At 38.9% G+C, this 15,615-nt stretch overlaps 1 long non-coding RNA gene across 1 annotated transcript in view; it reads left to right on the forward strand.

Annotated features, from left to right (window-relative positions):
• Positions 1–7,795: 7,795 nt before the first annotated feature.
• LOC108493325 overlaps positions 7,796–15,615 on the forward strand; it is a 30,544-nt gene continuing 22,724 nt past the window's right edge. The window contains exon 1 of the long non-coding RNA XR_001873436.1: positions 7,796–7,902. This is a non-coding gene — a long non-coding RNA (uncharacterized LOC108493325). The remainder of the gene's footprint in view (positions 7,903–15,615) is intronic.

A 15,615-nucleotide genomic window follows, 5' to 3' on the forward strand; every position in this document is an offset into this window, starting at 1 on the left:
AATTAAGCCTTTTGTAGATAATCTTTGAGTAAACAATCTATACAACTGGACCGCTGAGCTATTGGTAGAGTAGGTAGGAGATCTAGGTTTTGGGGAAGAGTTGTGAGGTTCCTTGCACTGATGGAAAATTCCATTCTGGATTCCTCAGGGTCTATCTGTGATAGAAAAGAAAGCGCACATTTGATGGAGAAAAGTGCTGTTGCAGGGTTTTTGGCTAAAATTCAGCTTGCCCAAGATCATTGTAAATTCTATGGGCTATGGCCCTAAGATTGTCTTTCCCAGATGCATTAAATCTGGATTAAGGGTATCTACTAAGCATCAAAACTGCAGAACCACATTATGAAAAGCACTTATGTTATTAACTTGCTCTGCCAATTCAGCTATTCAAAAATGGGGTAAGTCTGCAATATGTACCAGGACTTCTGGATTAGATATTGTCTGTGTGCATCACTTCAACTTTACTGAGTCTGTATTTTCAGCTCTTGGAAGCCCATACTCTAATTAGTTCACCAAAAAGTGCAGCTGTATGTCTTTGCCAAATCAGGATCTGCATCCAATCTGTAATGCCATCATACCAGTACATGGATTAATTCTTCTACGACTTGCGGTCTTAAACAGGGTACGTTAATTAGGAGATATATCTCTGAACCCTTCTTGCAGAGTGCTGGGTCTGCGAAGAGGTGTGAGAACATGTCCCATAATGTCCCTGCACTTAGGATAATTTAGCTTCTTGTGTCAACAGACACATTTGCCAGAAAAAACATACTGCTGAGTTTCTGATTATTTAACTATTTTGCTAGGTAATAGGAAAAATGTGTTTCATTTATTCTGTGGGAAAAGTAAAAGGTCAAGTCAGCTTAAAAGTTTTAAGTAAATACGGAGGATGAAAAAGAGATAATTTTCTTTAACACCTGATTTGTCAGTAAATCTGAGTTAAAACTTGTACTTTAAAGTAGTGTCTGGAAAACAGGCAAAGCTTTGACTTTGACAACTTCTTCCTTATTATTCCTACTCTCTGTGTCTTTCATAATAAATTGATTTTGTTTGTATAAGTGGTGCTTTGCAATAATTTTTTTTCTGGTCATAAATTAATATTAGATTCAGGCTTACCTGTGAGGTTGACACGTACAGTTTGTAACAACAAGAAAAAATAAGAATATACTGGAGAATTAATAGTTCACTTAGCTTTGTTCACTTCATATATAGGAAAAGAATTAAATCACTGAATTTAGCCTGCAATTTTTTCTCTGTAGGGCTTATGTGCTGCAGAACAATTCAAGCTTCTCCAGCTTTGCTCTTTTCATGTCTTTTAATAGCTTGTTTTGGCATCCTTGATATCAGATACCATTGTATCGGTATTTTTGTCTGTTTTCCTGTTTGTCTCTAAGAGTGAAGATTTAAATATTTGGAAACTGTTTCCTGTGAAATGGCATATGATGGCTGATGAACTTTTCTATCATTGTGGTGACTAGGATTGTTTGATTACCTCAAAGGTCTGGTGACATTTTTATCATAAACCATAGTTTTTAGGAAGGAAAAATTTTCAGTAATACTGGGACTTGTACTTCATTTAGGAATTACAAAAAACAATTTTCGATCTTGTGGAAATACGTTGAACTTTTAAATATTTCAAAACTTTTCAGTTTTAATTCTAAATACTTATAGTTTTAATTTATTTGCTAATATTCAGCTAGGCTTAGTCTTGGAGACCTTGAGTAGTTCTTCTTTACTATATAAACATTTTAGCTATGTTATTTCTGACTTCTCTGTGAAGAGTTTGCTTTCAAAAATAAGCAAAATAAATGATAGATTTTTTGATAGTGACAGGATCACAATTTTTAGTATTGTTCTTTAGGTATTCTGCAGGGAAATTTTGATGCGTTTTGGGGCACACAAGAAAGATTGTTTATTTAAGCATTTGCTGGAGAAAGAAAGTGTGTGGGTCATTACAACATTGATTATGTAAGGTTACTAGTGAATATAGTGAGCAATATCAGTTCCAAGACTGGGTCTGAGGAAAGTCCCTTGCTAGTCCACTTCCAGCTCTTTCCTTCTGCTTTTCAGAACAACTCTTCAAAGTCAGTCCCTGCTACACCACACTAATTCCTCTCTTCTATATTTTAGCTGATCCTGTGTGGCACTAAATCAAATGCTTTTCTAAAGTACAGATAGGTTGAATGCACAATTTTCCCTTCTCCAAAAAATTTGTGCCAGCCAAAGGTATGTTATACCAAATCCTGACACCTCTTCCTTGCTTGCCTCCTGGACATTTTATTCTGATATTCTGTCAGATAAGGCCAATTCCAACTGTGCAACAGCTCAGCTTGAGCTGATTTCCAATGGTAGAGCTCCTCTAAGCAAGGGAAGGATATTTTTACCATATTTTTCTATTGCTGAGAGTCTCTAGTCTGCTTAAGGCTATCTTATGTAGTGACAAAAGCCCTTGAACTTGTCCTGTACCAGTATGTTATGACAGAGCTGATCCTGTTGTTGCAAAACCCAATTTGGCCTCATCTGATGGGTAAGAGGCTGCCCCAAGGGAACTATCCCTGTTCTTCTTAGTTCTGTTTCTGCAGTTCAGGAGGATGTTGATTCTAAATACATTCACCTACAGTCTCAAAGTCATACTGTTTTATCTCCTGCTGCTTGTACAAGATAGAACTTCTGGTTGAGCTTCTATGATCATGAAAAATGGAATCTTCAGTGCAAAGACTCTCCTTTGTGGTCATCCAGACTGCACTGTGCTCTTTGAGTCTTGTAGAGAGCTCTTTCTGCTGATGAAGAACCTTGCTGGTCTCTATCATTTTAAATCAGTATAGAGAATTAAAAAGTGGGTAGAGGGACCAGGAGAAAAGGGTCCCTTCTTTCTTTCTTTCATCATGAAATAGAAAAATATGCCACTTCAAACCCCTGGGTAATAGCTGAAAGCTCTAATGCACTACCTTGTATGTTGTTGAATCTAATAATTTTCTGGCAAGTGTCCTGTCCGAGTGTTGTGCGGAAATTTACTACTTTTGATACAAAATGAATCAACAGCACAGTTCTGTGACAGAGATGTCTGAACAAAGCCTTTGTTCACATTCAGTCTTGTACAGTTGCTGAGAAGAGAGACCTGGGATATTTGCTAGGCTTGTCTCAGTAAGGGAGATAGGAACCTTCATCCTTCTCTCTCTGTTTGCACAATGGAGAGGAGGCATTGAAAAGCACAGAGTCCCTCTAGAGTCTGGGTAATGGCTAATTACAAACTGTTTGAAAGACAAGTTGACAGGTTGCTTATTCTTCCCTGTCAACCAGTAGACTGAGTTGGGTGTGAGTGCAATTGCATGTACTGTAATCTCTCTGGTGTAAGCCTTCTATAGGTACTTTGGGATGCTTTTACTGCTAGAGGCATACTGGCTTTGTGGAAGCTGTATGGCTGAGTGCTTCTCCCCATGGAAAGACTGCTGGCTGAAGAAGATTAGTTCCTTGCACTGTGAACTATTTTTTTTTTTTTTAGAAACTTGTCAGGATTATCCTTCAGCTGTTTCTGTGGATCTCTTTTTCTGTGTGCAGTTTGTGTGTTGTACTGGGGAGAAAAAGTGGTGCATAAGGGCCAATTTGTTGCCTTTATTTACCTTGGGATGGGGTTTAGGTGTGAATGAGACTTGAGCTGAGGTGCCAGATCTTCTACTACTTCTCTCCATGGCCCCAGAGTGTGATTACCTCAAACTACTTGGGATGATGCCAGTGGCATGTGTTTCTGGTAAACAGAGTTATTGGAATAACATTTGTGCTATAATTTTAAATGCTAGCATAGTTTTGGGGCAGCAGACAATTAAGATAATTTGCTAACTTTTTGTAGGGATTGAGAGATTAGCAGTTTTTAGTGCTTTTCCAGTGTCTTGCTCACCATAAGATCTCAACTTAGTTTAATTAGTATGTGGAAAAGAACATTCAAAGCCAGGTCAGTCCATGATGGATCAGTTTTTAAGAGCTGTGATTTAAGTGTGACTCTGGTTATTTAGCCTTCTGAATCTTGGCAAATGTTTTCTATTAATTAAAAGTTCCAGAATTTTATAGCAAACTATCTGGTACCTATGTCTAGAATTCCTTTCTTGGTGTTATGTTAGATTGTTTTCAGTAAGGCTGATTGTGTGCATGTGACACACAACAGATAGGACTCAATGTAATAGTGTAGGTGTTAAAATAATTTGTTCTTTTCTAGCTATTAGGTGTCTCTGTAAATCATTAGTCTCCATTATTTTAATTGGAAATGAAGTACTGTAGTACATCAGGATCATAGGAAACAACCACCTAACAGGAGATTTTTCTAGATTTTGGAATCATCTGCTTGCTGTCTTATGTATTTGCCCATGAGCAGACTAGAAGTTTGTCAACATATGATGCCCCAAACCTGGTAGTGCCTCAGCTTAGATTTTACTTGCATGTATTTAGCCTGGTCTACTTGTGTTTTCATTCTAGTTGTTTTTTGTGCAGGAAAAGCCATTGCAATACCTCTCACATGCTTACTCATGCTTATGTTCTCATTGTTTTCATACCCGAGAAGAAATGTAAATGCTTTTGGCAAATCCACTCTCGACTGTGTAAGCAGGTATGATATAAATAAGCAACTTGCTTTATTATTTGTTGCAATGTATTTTACAGATGAAGGAATGATACTGGGGTTTCCACACCTCTCTCCCTCCAGCTCTCAAAACTTTAAACTTCATAGATCTTAGTCAACTTTTATGAATTGATGAAAATAATCTTCAGCATCTCTCAGATTGCCCTGCCAAGTTCCTGAAGTAATCAGGAGTAAATTTCTTCAAGAGCAGTTGATTAAACACTTAATCTTGTCTCTACCATATAGTCTTATTATAGGTGAATTATGGTAGCTCATGAAACATGTTGCAGTCAGACAGGTTCATTCTGAATGAAAATCTGGGTTTTCATTAAGGTCCCAACTCCAAATTGGTTTGTACAGAAAAGACATGCTTACAAATTAGTAAATGGAAAAGCAATGTACTGTGAAGAGATGTCCAATAGTACTATGGAGACAAATATTAAGTGCATTTTCCTTAACATCTTTATTAATTATATGAAAAGTCAAGTAAACAGCATATTAGTTAAATATAAAGACAATGCTAAATGGAGAAACCTTTGCAAATGTATCAGCTGGTGTGGGAAAAATTCTAAGGTGTCTACAAAGCTTTGAAAATGTGTAAGAAACAAGAATCCCCCCTAATTTTCCAGATTTACTCTGCAAAAAGTAGTATAGATAACATATTTGATGCAAAAAATAATTGGAAATTTAATTATTTCATATGTTTTTTCGTATCTTCCTGAAATATTGTTGCTTACCTGGTGCTTGAGAACCATAAGCATTTTTGGTGCCTTAGTTCCAAAGCATTAGCAGTGACCACAAATCTGTATAGACTTGAAGAAGGTTTGACATATTGATTCTGCCTGAAGGGAAAACCCTTAAAAGAATTTAGGGTTGTTAACTTTCTGAGTCTCTCAACCTCTGCTTTTCAATTCCTTGAGTTAACTTTGTGAAAAATTAAAATAATTTTAGAGGATTTTTTTAATTTTAAATTTTATTCCCATGGACCCCATGCCAGTAAAATGCTGACAATAGTATTTCTGATTAGGCTTTTGTTTTATTATCTAATTCTTTAATCCACCATATTTATCTCCTGGTTGCTAAGAAGGATAGATTGCTTTCAGAGAACTTTCTGGGAAATGGTCCAGTTCCTTGCTTGCCTATTTGAATCTCAAGTTTGCTGTTAGAATTATGCAGTGTTATAGGATAACCTAAGTCAGATGCAAAAACCCTGCTTCACTGGTTGGAAGACAACTGAGCACACATGCTCTCTGCAGAATAATATCAAATAATATGCTCAGTGCTTTGTATCTCACTTGTGCTTCATTACGTGATCATGTGGATTTCTGTTTTGCTCACTAAGACAAAGCAGTGTAATAGTGTTTTGCTATACTGGGTGTTGTGTGAAGATGATTAATTTGTTAATCAGGTTATTGGATTTGATATAGGGGAGCTTGATGAGACTCTTACAGACTAAATAAATAAAATGAAAATTTCAAAGGTATTCACTGGATATATTTTGATTATAGCATAGCAGAGGTTGACTAGATACTGGATAAAATAATGGCATTTTGACTAATTTGTTTTAGGAGAAGTGAGACTAACAACTCTCATTAAACCAGCAGCATCAGAGACCTAAATGCATTTTGTTTGAATGCATCTGGACCTATTACAAACACATGTGGCACTAGCTACAGCCCATTAGCTCAGGTAAAATATAATGTTGTATAGTCTGACCTGGGCTGTACCTGGCTGCCTGTTTGTGTTTAAATTGGGAAGAAAACCACACCAACTCCCTCCCAGTACAACTGGGGCAACTAGGCTTTATAATGAACTGCAAATGTAATATATTCTTCTTTTCAGCATTGCAAAGGCTGTAGGGGGAAAGATCAGATGGTAGAAAGCAATAGGGATGATCTAGTTAGGAAAAAGGGAAGAAGAGACCAAACACTTTGGTGTAAAGCTTTGCCCTTTTATCGTGGCGTTGTTGAGAGGAATTCTGTGCATAAAACCTGTTCTTGGCATCAGTATCTTGCTTTGGAAATTGATGAATCTGAGGAAAAACTGGAAACAAGGTGCAGTCAAACACCTTTCTAAAATGGGGGTGAGTCAGAAGCACTTACTGGCTCGGAATCCAGGACCTCCCAGTTCCAGCCATGAAGCTGTGTACTGGAGCAGTAACTGCTGAACTAACAGTTTATGCTCAAGTGTTCACTCTTTTAATTATTAAGAAGAGGAGACTTTCAGTTTTTTCATGTTTTTGTGACACCTGGACTTTCAGGAACCTTTGTTGTATTTATATCCCCTTGGTTCTGAACTTGAAGCCTGAATTTTGATGCCACCTCTGAAGGGCTCTGGTTCCACACAACTGCTGAAGTTTTTGAGAAACTGTGAAATGTCTCCTTTTCGTGCTTTCAAGACAGAGTTGTATCAATACAGTTTTATCTGTGTGCTAGGATCTACACTATGAATCTGTAAGTTTATTACATGCAAGTGTGTGTACTGCTAATGCATTTTAAACTAATTTTCCTCAATAATCACTTCTTCACGCATCTTACCTCTGTAGAGTTTATTATTTTGCATATTGAGTGATTTCACAAGTTCTCCCACCATCAAAAGTTCTCTGGAAATAAGTAAAATATAAAGCTCTTACTCTAGGGTCAAACCTAATTTTTTTCTTACTGTTTAAAAATAATTTTTATTCCCATGAGAACTTTCACAACTTGCTTTATTTTGACCTAGTATTGAAGTAAAATGACATATTAGTGTCTTTAGTGTGTTGCATAAGCTAAAACAATGCCAGAATCGGAGAAATACAATGTTCTGGTCTTATCTCGCTTTTTTTGTGGAGGCTCTGCTAGCAAAAAAAGTTCTTGTGTTTTCAGAGCTCTAATCCTTTTTTCCACTGACTTTCTTCAATGTAGACTGGATATTAGAAGTCGAAGTTGTCCAGGCCCTGTGCACATAAGGATCTCAATTCAGATTAGTAGTTATTTTGAGCTTCATATACCTACTCCTTCAAAGCAGACAATTTGGAATGGGCTGCCCAGGGAAGTGGTGGATTCTCCATCCCTAGAGGTTTTTAAGATGAGATTGGATGTGGCACTTAGTGCCATGGTCTAGTAACCATGGCAGTAGTGGATCAAGGGTTGGACTTGATGACCTCAGAGGTCCCTTCCAACCCGGCTGATTCTATGATTCTATGAATTGTGATGCTCTAATCCACCGTGGTTCTTTCTCCAGATACTGCACTGCCTTAGTTTCATCAGGCCTGAGGAGAACCTGGAATGTCAGTGTAGGATGAAAAGCAGTGGTTAAAGGTAGACAAGGAGGAAAAGCTTGACAGAAAATGCTGAAACTTTGCAGATTTACTATTGGTAATGAGCACAAGTGAAAAAAAAGAAACCTGAAAAAGATGTATTTTGAAATAGATATATCTAAATGTAAACTGAATAAATAGTGAAATATTTATACTTTTTCAGTTCTGGGTGAACTCTCTGTTGTAAGAATTATCTTCTGATTTGTAAAGTCAATGGTAGTACTGAGAATTTATCAGCCTGTTAAGAGAAAATGTATCATTAGCAAAAATCACAAGACACTTACTATGTCCATTGTTCCTGAAAAATTAATGATTTGGAGAGCAAGTTATATGGCTGGATGAGCTCCATGGTTTTCTATTTATTAATTCTGATGATCCCACATTAAAAGTTCATTTGGCAGCACTATAAATAGGGAGTTGGGTTGGGTTTTGTCTTGTTTCTTTCTCTAGAAGATAGATTTATTGCTAATAAATATCTCTGAGGGAGGTGAATAATGTCTTTTGTTTCAATAGTCATTCAGCAACACAACTGCTTATTACTAGCTCAGTGAGTCAGTGTTTTCAGAAATTACTAACAATTTTATATGCCTCCATTTCTGGCTACCCAATTTGAGAGGCCATAAAAAGGCCTCTGTGGGGGGTGGTTTGTGGTTTAGTGATTTGTTTTTTTCCCCTCCTTGTTTGTTTGGCTTTTTTTGGTATTTTTTTTTCCCTTTTTTTCTTCCCCTTCTAGAAATCTGGATGTTGAATACTTAGTGCTTGTAGAATTCAAGAGAATCCATCTCCTTCAGTGCTGCAAAGGGGATACGAGGCAGTTCTAAAATGTATTGATGACTTTTCCATGCTCTGAGATGATAGAGAAGGACACTTGATTCTTCAATTTTACAATAACTTCCATGAAATATTTAATGCTCGTCTGATGATTTATTCTCCTCTGCATAATGCAATCTAATAAAATGGTTTGGTTAATTATTTACATTGTGCTGCTGCTGCTATTTCTCTCCAACTGCTTTCCAGCAGTAGTTGTTTCTGCTTTTTACCAGGAGAGACTTTAAAAAGGCACATCTTGTCAAGAAAACAGAATTATAACTTGTCTTATTTGTATCTGTGTGCTTTATAATGTGTATGCTAGGTAGAAAATACTAATCAGGCAAGAAAAGAGGGACTTAAAATCACCTGGGAGACCCGTGCTCAGGAATGAGAATAAATCCTGGACTTTGCTGGGGCTTATGAGTGTGGCTCTGAGGGCTTCTGATGGTTATGTTGGCAGGATGAAGATCTGAAAGGGTGATTTTAGAGAGGTTTTTGAAGTAGCATCAGTATAGAGTGAGGAACAGTAAAGGACCTAAGCGAGATGCCTGAGGGTGATGATCCAGCACCACTGCAGAACTCTAAACAGCTTGCAAGGTGGTTGTGGGTATGCTTTTACTCCTGTAATCTTGTTTCAATAGGGTGTATGTCTGACAGCCAGTAGTGAACATGGCAGCAGTGGCAAAGGTGGGAGGGACACTTCCCAGGGAAAAGAAGGTCTTCAAGTCTTTAGGTCTCATGAGTTCTGCTGTTGGTGATCTCCCTGGCTGCCTGAAAACACGCTCAAGTGAACATAGGAAAAGAAGATCTGCTAATGCTGACCTTCCATCAAAGGCTCCACTTGCTGACTCTGTTGCTTCCTCTCAGAGCATGAAGTAGGAGAGCAGAACAGCCCTTCTGCATCCTGCGGAAGCTGACTGGCTTCTCTCTGTGACAACTGAATTATTGTGCTACTCTTGTAGTGCAGCGAGGATCAGCATTTCCAAATTCATAGGAGGGAGAGGAGCAGGCTAATGTTTACATTTCTCTCTTGATCAGTCTTTGAAAAACAGCACTCCTAAAGGGGAAGAGTGATTCTCAGTTCCTAACTATTTGTCCAGCAGAGGTCAAAGGACATTCTTAAATGTGGCATGGCTTAACTTCCTAGATAGGATTAACTGGGATAGCCAGGTGTTAAGGTGACCAATTGTAAATTATACTAACAAACAACCTGAAAATTTTATTTCAGGAGTGAAGTGCTAGGGCCTGAGATAGGCCAGAACTGACAGATGGATCCTGTACTGTCCCTATTTGATATAGAAAAATAAGTGAACTTTATACATAGATTAGCTAGACTGCTTATGCTAAGTATTATTATGTCAAACCATATACTTAAGAAATCTTTTGCCAAATTTTGTCTGTTAAACCAGGTGCTTGAGAAGTTGTGCTATACTATTGTGATTGTCTGCAAGATATTTTGGGGACCTTTAGAGGACCTTGCCCAAGCGAGGCCTGGACTCTGGCCATGCCCTGGCCCTGGGTGGTCAGGAAGACTGTCACCAGATGTTTCCGCATTACAAAATATGCAACTTACTCTGACTTACCAATTTGGCCCTATAAAAGGTGGATGGACCCCCTCACAGCAAAGATGGGGACCTCACCTACAAGTAGATGCACCATGTAGGATTTCCCTGCCCCATTGCTGTGACTCAGGGCTCCCCACCGAATGAAGTGGTCTGGATGATGGTGATGTACTAATGGGGTAACTGGTGATGTATCTTTTTTAATCACTATTCTTTGCTTGTATAGTAATGATTAGATGCATTACCTTGCTTAGTTTGTATGTTGCCTAAACGGTGCGTGTGTTAAGCTTATTGCCATATTAAATGCATTATTTTGTTTTTATGTTGTCTTAATACTGCTAGTAAAGTAAGACCATTCCCTCTGTTGGTGTCTGTGTCCTCTCTATTGCCCATCAATTGGCAAAACAAGGAGATCATGGCGAGGCTTCGCGAACGAAGATTTGGGAAGGCTCTATCCACATTTGCTGCAGGCATGTTGGTGGCTTATGAGGCCAATACGTGACAGACATAACCGATTGCAAAAGGCACAGCAGAAAGACTCCTTAGATGGTGTATTCTGCAATTTACGGTTCTTTCTGCACTGCCTTTTTTCTTCGAGAGTGATCCTGCGTGTGTTCTCCAAGGAGACAGCTGCGTTATAGATGGTGTGTCTCCAGGCCTCCCAATTTGAGGCCAGAGTAGACCAGCTGTGGTGATCAATATGGCCAAGGCTGAGATGTTGTTTCAGGGAGTCCTTGTATCTTTTCTTCGGGGCTCCTCTCATGCGGCAGCCAGTGGCAAGTTCACCATAGAGTAGGATCTTAGGGAGGCGGTGGTCCTTCATCCTTGAGACGTGTCCTGCCCATCGCAGCTGCGTTCTCAGTAACATGGCCTCAATACTTGTGACTGCTGCTTGTTCTAGAACAGATGTATTGGTCACATAATCTGACCAGTGGATGTTTAAGATTGAACGGAGGCAGCGTTGATGGAAGCGCTCTAGGAGACGTAGGTGGTGGCGGTAGATGACCCATGATTCGGAACCATACAAGAGAGTAGACAACACTATGGCTTTGTAAACACTGATCTTGGTGCTTTTCTTAAATCACAGGGAAAAGACCCTTGTAAATGCTTTGTAATATGTGCTATCAAAGCCATAAGGGAATTCGGTTTTTTTAGCTTTCTCAAGAACTGCAATTTAGTCCTACACAAATTTAGATTATTCACTGCAATGTGTTCTACTAGGAAATAGATTTCCTGCCTCCTCTTTTGGTAGGGGAAGAGGAAATAAAGTCCCTGTACACAGTGGAGGACTTTTCTTGGGTTGCAAGGATGTGCTGTGCAGTCTAGAATCTAACTCAGGGCATCCCCTGAGAAGAACAAGATAGATTATTCTCTCAGAAACAGTGGCAAAAATTAGGAATAATCTCAGTCAGTTGTCTTGCATTGGTATGAGAAAAGAACAAGGACCAACCAGTGAGGCTGATTAGGTAGTTTAACTGCTGAGTTGACTTTGATTTGCTTGCTGACAGGTCTCTAACTGCTGATGCTCAAAGCTGTAGTAATATATTTTGCGACAAGATATACTCCACTTTGTGAGGTACAACTACTCCAAGGATAAAAATTGTGCAGTGGTTTGTAGGAGATAAGGTGTAGCAATATCTGGCCCCTGTTACCTGTATGGGACCTGTATGCCTGTACATGCTTGTTGACTAAGTCCAACAATAATCCTGCCGACTTTCAGCACAGCTGACCATGCGTTAGCCCACAACTGAGAGGAATGCTCTTGGTTAGTTTTATGCTTTATAATAAAGCAACAACAACATATTGCTGCACTTTTTTTAAAACTTTGCGAAGCCCGAGCGGCTTCTTAGGGTTCAGCTGTGCTGCAGACCTTGGAAACTTGCAAACACGTAGCCCTTTTGGTCACCACTGGCAGTATTATGGGGCAGGAGCCTTTGCAGAGAGCAGCTTGGAGACTTCATCAATGGGCTTATTGCTCAACTGGGGGCTTCAGATACATTCCTAACAATTTCTGTGCTAAGCCGGTTGCCCCTGGCTTAGTCATATCAGAGGCATACCACATATCTGAGAATCTCACATTAGACTCATTTAAATAAACAAATGTATAGGGCAGTGAGGGATAGGGAGAGCACCGCAATTTTTTTCAAAGGCTTTTGGCATGAGTTGAAGTGCTTCTTTATTCTTTCTAAGAGAATCCAGACTTGTTGCTTCAGGTCTCTCATGAGTTCTCTGTGCAAGGCTCTTGTGAAATTCTGCTATGCATTTAGAAATATTCAGGCTTTCAAATTCTGTAAATCCATGGCACCCTTTCAGACCTCCGTGTGATGAAAAAAAGCTGACAGTAGACTGATCTTTATCTCATGGTCTTTATATATAATGCAACCCTATATTCTTAAATAGCTTGCAAGACAAGGAAAATTAACTGTTCTTGTACATCAGTGATCATTGCTGCTATCAGTGCCCACCCATGTCAAACACTCTTGTAAACAGAGAACCAGTGTCGACAAACAACTGACCCATACCTGCATGTTGCTTGTATACAGGTTCTCTCTTCTGTGTAGCCACCCATCAAAAACTGAGTTGGCAGTGGTAAATGGTATGCTGTTCAAAGAGCTGTCACAGGTATAATCTGCAGGAGGACATCTTTGAATTCACTTGTACATCTTACAGCGGTGATCATGAACATCATTGGCAGATGATAATAAATAAATAAATTTCTTAATAAATACAAACACATCCTATTCCAGCATTAACTAATGCAAGTCACAGAACTTACTATAGTATTGCTGCAGTACATAAAAATGCTGAAGTCTTGTAGGAGTAGAAACTGAGCAAGAACATGAGTGAGATTTGAGGGTGTATGAAGTCCCAGGAGGAAAAAATGAAATACATTGAAATATGATTTCAAGTTATCTGGGTCTTCTGAGACTATTTCTATTACTTCTTAATTTCCTTTGCTCTTTGTTGGATATTGTTTCCTTATCTGGTATTCTCTCAATTATTAAAACCCAATTACTGTTTGTTTGGTTTTTAAAATTAATTATTTAAAATTCAGAACGAAGCATAAGAGATATCAAATAGCTGTGTCCATCACAAATTTTTTTGTACCTTATTAAAATTCCCATTAGTTTCTCATACAACTGCTAGCCATCTCATTTTCTTCAAAGGAATTCATTTCAAGACTTGTGCATTTGTATATGAGATGGAGAAAATCTATTTCTACAGTTCTGTGTGCTATGAGCACCATTAGACTTGTCCTTTGGTTGAGGGAACTTTGGCACAATTTTATTCTGGGTGGCTGTTCAGGTCACTGCGACATTCAGAAATGGGCCTGATTTGCATTAGAATATTTAATTTGCAGTGCTGTGTCATTACACTTGTCTGTGCCCAACAGAAGAGAATTAAAACTTCAGCAGAACTCTTTTCTTGAATGTCTTCGTGAATTATTTTGTTGTAAGAGTCAATGTGGCCATACTGTTATCCACTGGCTCAGGATATGCGGTGGATTTTTTTGGGGGCTAGTGTCTTGGTGATGCTTGGATTTTTTTGCCCTGGAGGCCCATGAGAAATAGTATTGTATTCTTTCTTAGAGTATAGTATAGTATAGTATAGTATAGTATTTCTTCTTTCAGAAGAAATTTACAATACTTCTGAAGCATAAAAAGTTAGACTTTCATATCCATATTATTATTGTCATATATTTTCTACTTAATGTTGGACCAATTTTAAAGGGTGTTTTGATTTCCAGTGCTTCTCTAATGCTTGCTGACTGGGCTGACATCAGACCATACAGTGAACAGCAAGGTTCCCTGTGTCTCCAGAGGGATGCCAAGTTCTGCTCCTAAAATATAAGTTTCTTTCAAAACAAAATGAGATTGTAAGCCTTCCTCAGGAGAGCAGTCTCATGTCTGGCAGGAAGGTGAGGTCAGATGCCAGCCATGGTAGTACAGGTGCTGCTGCAGGACTCTGACACACGCAGCACTGAGCTTAAGCACACATGTGCACATCCTGCTTCTGGCTAAGGAGCACTGTCTGTGGAGCAAATTCCTAGATATGGAGGCAGGGCTAGAATGTGTCCTCTAATACTTTCCAAGTTTCTCGGTGTTGTTGCTGGAGCTGAATTTGTTTGTCCCGAGTGGGAGGTACCCAGGCTGCACATGGCGTAGAAGAGAGAGTTAGGGGGAAAGGGCAGTTGTTCGAGTGGACCCTAAAAATAAGAGGCCTGTAGGTAGAATGAGGCTTGTTGGACCCACTTCTCTGTGTCAGGGAAATGAGGAAATAAGTGAACTTTGCTGTGGGAAAGGCCATTCCCTGATCCTCTGCACAAGAGCCGCTACTGTCCCATCTGCCACCCAGTGGCAGCTAGTATGACTTCCAAAAGTTCTTGGTGGAGAAGTCAGCATCCCTCTGGAGACACAGGGAGCCATACTATGCACTACATGGTGTAATGTCAGTCCACCAAGCAGGTATTACAGAAGCGCTGGAAACCAGAATGCCCTTTAAAATTGGTCCACCATTAAACAGGAAAGAGAAGTGATGATAATATGGATATGCAAATCTAAACTTGAATGCATTTACAAATTGTTAGCTCCATTGCCTCTTGGGGCAGAAGGAGTCCCAGGGAATTCTTGTGCTGACTAGTTACTGACTAGTCTATTCTTTGTACTTTACAAGCTACTGGAGACCTCGAGGTCGAAAGCTGAGAGCAGGAAAATAGGTTTTGTTGTTGAAGAGTCAAAGGATACTTTCAAAAATACACTGGCACCTAGTTACCTCTGGAAATTTGAAGTAGATGGCGTTTGCACATTTATGTGCTTCTGAGTGCTTAACCATTGTGTAGAATTTTCAAAGAACACTTAATGTGTATCAATAGGTTCTTCTGTTCTGTCATTACCAAAGCAACTGATTTGAGGTTCATACCATGGATACTTAAGAACCTCAGAAACTGTAAAACTTACTTTTCTGGATCCCAGTCTAGTATCTTCTTTGCAAGAATATGCTTTCTCAATATTTTTCTTGATTGTGTCTGCAATAGCTTTTGATTTATTTGGCTGATTTCTCAAGGTTGCTAATTCTTCAGTTCAAAAAGCCTCATTTTCCTTGGTGCCACCATGCTGATATATTAGCAGAACAGAATGTGTTGACAGTCAGCTGTTGTATTCATTACTAACTTGCTTTAGCTGGTTGTCCATTTCTAAAACTTCCCTTTTGTAATGTGTTACATTAATTTTTCTTATAAGCTAAAGCTTGTAATGATGAAGGTAGGCTGGAGTGGGAGCTGATGGTCTGCAAGAACTTACAAAGCATATGGGCAGCTGTTGGGAAAATGTGTAAAAGTGTGT

Source organism: Lepidothrix coronata, unplaced genomic scaffold, assembly GCF_001604755.1.
Source record: "Lepidothrix coronata isolate B3197 unplaced genomic scaffold, Lepidothrix_coronata-1.0 Scaffold16, whole genome shotgun sequence".
In the NCBI taxonomy this organism is placed as follows: Eukaryota; Metazoa; Chordata; class Aves; order Passeriformes; family Pipridae; genus Lepidothrix; species Lepidothrix coronata.